We start from the raw sequence: 4,389 nt of genomic DNA, 5'->3' as shown, positions 1-4,389 counted from the left end.
TGGTGGTCTTATAAGAAGAGGAAGAGAGGGCAATGTCTCTCTCCCTCTTTCCGTGCTCCTATTGGGCCGGCCAAAAAGTTTGTTTGGGTTTTCCGTAAGATGTTACGGAAAAACCCGAATGAAATTTATGGCTAACCCAATACATTGAAGAAAGGCCATGTGAGGACACAGCGAGAAGGAGGCTTGTCTGCAAGCCAGGGAGAAAAGCTCTCACCAAAAACCAAACCTGCCAGATCTTGATCTGGGACTTCTCGCCTCCAGAATTGTGAGAAACTTAATTTCTGTTGTTTAAGCCACACAGTCGGTGGTATTTTGTTATGGTAGCCCTAGCAGGTAAGACACACATATGTACAGAAATAAATATGTCAGCCCAGGGAGTAAGGTCTTGAGCACCCCACTCCCAGCCCTGGGGTAGTACACACATTTGTATGTAAATCCCCTATTTGTGTACCCTTTGAACTGTGGCTGCCCTATTGCTTGTTTTTTTCCTAAAACCCTGCCTGAGATGCTTGTTTCCAGGGCCTATATTTGGACTGGTCACTTTGTCCTGTGACTTTCCCATGGCATCTGGCAGGACTCTTTTCCATTTGGATCTTCTACACCCCAACCCTAAAGCCGCTCACTTCGACAGGTGTGCTGGGTCAGCCCGGAAGCCGTTCCCCTTCGGGGTCCTTCACTCTCCCAGATCAGAACCCCGGACTCAAGCAAGCTCACCTGCAGCCGACCCAAGAGCGTGGCAGATGCTGAAGGATGGGTCAAATCTGTTGGGGACCACTGAGCTGGCCCCTGGGAAGGCCGGCCCCACAGCTCCCAGGGGACGGCAGCTGAGTTCATTGTTGCATCGCCCCTGGGTGTCAGCTCCTCCCTGGGAAATGGGGCTGGGAGGGACATGTGCCAGCCCAGTAATTAAGATTAATGAGCACACTCCATCTGGAGGGTGGAAAGATGAATCTGTTCTTTGCATACAAGCTCTTGGCGTTCATTCCAGCTGGAAGCATCCAGAAAATGCTGATAATCTTCCTCTGGGGCATGTTACCAGGTTATAGAGACCGATTCTCGCCCCATACAGGACACGGGAGGGTCACGAGACAATTTCTCTGAGGTCTGACTTTTACAGTTGGTGCAGGGTATCTGACATTAACTTAAGGCAGACCGTTGGCCAGGTATTTCAGAGTCTGTGTTTGAGAGGTCACACTGGGTGCAGCTGTGAAACACAAGAGCATGAAACTCCAGCATGTCCCTCCATCCCTGAGAGCCACCAAGGACCATGTGGCATCAGTGCATGTGGCCCAAAGCACAGGCCTGGCTGGGGTCAGAAATGTGAGTGTGCCCCAAGGTCAGCTATGCTATCACTCTGAGATGCTGAGAAAACCGCCCCCGCTCCCTAGATTCCAGTCTCTTCATTTCTGAAATGGAGAGAGGTGGACTCGATCCGTATTTTCAAAGTATGGTCCAAGGAACCCTAAAAGTCCCGTGGGTGCCCTGAGTGGAAAATGTACGCCACGCTGAAGATGGTGTCACCACTGGATAGGGTGAGAGGAAGTGGTCCTGCATGCTGTAGTACTTACAACAGAAGGATATATTTCTGGAAAAAGAAAAGACAAAGCAAACATGATTAGGCAATACACCTGTCCCTCAGTAGCTGTGCGGAGTCTGTTCCAGGATTCCACTGGATACCAAAATCCACAGATGCTCAAATCCGTTATATAAGATGGCATAGTATTTGCATGTAATCTATGCACGTCCTTCTGCATACTTTAAATCGTCTCTAGATTCCTCATGATACCCAATACAACGTAAACACCATGTAAATAGTGGCAAATACAATGTCTATGTATTGAATACCTCCAGATGAGAGGGATGTCTGAGGACCTCATAACAGTAGTTGTCTGTCTGGAAATGAACTGGATTGCTTGGAGAGAGAAGTCGTTGAAAACTGCTCTTCGTGGTTTTCTTCTTGTCCTTTTTGAATTTTGAACTGCGTATAAGTATTGTTTTATACAACGATGTTAAATTTAATCCTCAAAAAATTAAAAATAGAATTACCGTTGTTGATCCAGCAATTCCACTTGTGCAAAAGAATTGCAACAGGAGAAGGCCCTAGACGCTGTGAAGCAGGAGGCGCTTGGGATCGTCCGCAGGATTGGGACGCTACACTGGCCGCCACGGAGCCCGCCGGAGCCACCGTTCCTACCGCCGCCGCCGCTGCTGCCCGAATCGGAGCCGGTGGGCCGCAGCCGCCAGCAACGCCGCAAAGGAAGAGGAATGCAGGCAGTAGTTCAGATGGAACCGAGGATTCCGCTTTTTCTACACATCTCGAGCACACAGACAGTTCAGAGAGGGATGGCACATCCCGGCCATCTGCCCAAGTCACCCGCTCCTCAGCCCGGCTAAGCCAGAGTTCCCAAGATTCCAGTCCTGTTGGACATCTGCAGTCTTTCAGCACCGAGGAGCCTGCTTATTCTACCAGGAGAGTGACGCATAGTCAGCAACAGCCTGCCCCAGTGACTCCGGAAAAACACCCGCTTCGGCAGACTCGTTCGTCTGGCTCAGAAAAGTGAGCAAGTGGTTGACTTTTCAGATAGAGAAACTAAAAATACAGCTGATCATGATGAGTCTCCACCTCACACGCCAGCTGGAAATACCCCTCCTTCTGAGTCTGATATAGACATCTCCAGCCCCAACGTGTCTCACGATGAGAGCACTGCCAAGGACATGTCCCTGAAGGACTCGGGCGGTGATCTCTCTCTTCGCCCCAAGCGCTGCCACTTCCATGAAAGCTACAATTTCAGTATGAACGGTCCTACACCAGGCTGTAACTCCCTAGGACACCTTACAGGAAAACACGAGAGACATTTCTCTACATCAGGATGCCCTCTCTATCATAACCTCTCAGCTGATAAATGCAAGGTGAGAGCACAGAGCCAGGATAGGCAGAGAGAAGAAAGGATGCTGTCCCACAGGAAAGCAGGCAACAACAGGCATGCAGCCAGGCACCAGGCACCAACAGAGAGGCAGCTGCGATATAAGGAAAAGGTTGCTGCACTCAGGAAGAAAAGAAATTCTGGGCTGAGCAAAGGACAGAAAGAGAAATATATGGAACACAGGCAGACCTATGGGAACACTCGGGAACCCCTCTTGGAAAACCTGACTAGCGAGTATGACTTGGATCTTTCCGGAAGAGCACAAGCCCGGGCTTCAGAGGGTCTGGAGAAGTTAAGGCTGCAAGGCCAAATCACAGAGGGGAGAAACATGATTAGAACGATTGCTTTTGGTCGCTATGAGCTTGATACTTGGTACCATTCTCCCTATCCTGAGGAATATGCACGACTGGGACGTCTTTACATGTGTGAATTCTGTTTAAAATACGTGAAGAGCCAGACAATACTCCGCTGACACGTGGCTAAGTGTGTGTGGAAACACACACCCGGAGATGAGATATAATGCAAAGGTTCAATCTCTGTGTTTAAAGCGGATGGCAAGAAAAACGATATCTACTGCCAAAAACTATGCCTGTTGGCCAAGGTTTTTCTGGACCACAAGACATTATATTACGACGTAGAACCCTTCCTGTTGTATGTTATGACAGAAGCAGACATCACTGGTTGTCACCTGATTGGATAGTTTTCCGGGGAAAAGAATCCATTCCTCCACCACAATGTATCCTGTATCCTTACCATGCCTCAGTACATGAGACAGGGCTATGGCAAGAGGCTCATTGATTTCAGTTATTTGCTTTCCAAAGTGGAAGAAAAAGTTGGCTCCCCAGAACGTCCACTCTCAGATCTGGGGCTCATAAGCTACCGCAGTTACTGCAAGAAGTGCTTCTTCGTTACCTGCATAATTTCCAAGGCAAAGAGATTTCTATCAAAGAAATTAGCCAGGAGACAGCTGTGAATCCTGTGGACATTGTCAGCACTCTGCAAGCCCTTCAGATGCTCAAATATTGGAAAGGAAAACACCTAGTTTTGAAGAGACAGGACATGATTGATGAGTGGATAGCCAAAGAGGCCAAAAGGTCCAACTCCAATAAAACCGTGGATCCAAGCTGTTTAAAAGGGAACCCTCCAAAGGGCACTTAAAGTGACCGGTTACTCGGAGCCAGCAAACCCCAGCAGCAGGAATCCGTACTCTAGGGATCTGTCTGTCATTTCTGTTGCTCTTGTGATTGGCAAGTACAGTATCCTTTGGGAAGGCCATCCCCCTCAGGACTGTCCTGGCTCCGACCTTCGTGTACACTGCAGACGCTGGTTCTGAGGAACTGTTGTTTCGGCCTCAGTGAGGTTGCCTGGATGGGATCTGTATTAGACTTGAGTGCAGATCCCTCGTAGCACTGACCCAAGGTGTTCTGTTTTGGTACTGTACCTGTCCAGTCACTGGTTCTCTCCT

The 4,389-nt window shown here is 49.0% G+C and overlaps 1 pseudogene; it reads left to right on the top strand.

Annotated features, from left to right (window-relative positions):
- Nucleotides 1–1,493: 1,493 nt before the first annotated feature.
- On the top strand, nt 1,494–4,082 carry LOC102985414 (histone acetyltransferase KAT7-like; annotated as a pseudogene).
- The last annotated feature ends 307 nt before the right edge of the window (nt 4,083–4,389 follow it).

Source organism: Physeter macrocephalus, chromosome 11, assembly GCF_002837175.3.
Source record: "Physeter macrocephalus isolate SW-GA chromosome 11, ASM283717v5, whole genome shotgun sequence".
NCBI classification, from domain to species: domain Eukaryota; kingdom Metazoa; phylum Chordata; class Mammalia; order Artiodactyla; family Physeteridae; genus Physeter; species Physeter macrocephalus.
The sequence above is the reverse complement of the archived record's forward strand: the minus strand, read 5'-3'. Positions and strand labels throughout refer to the sequence as shown.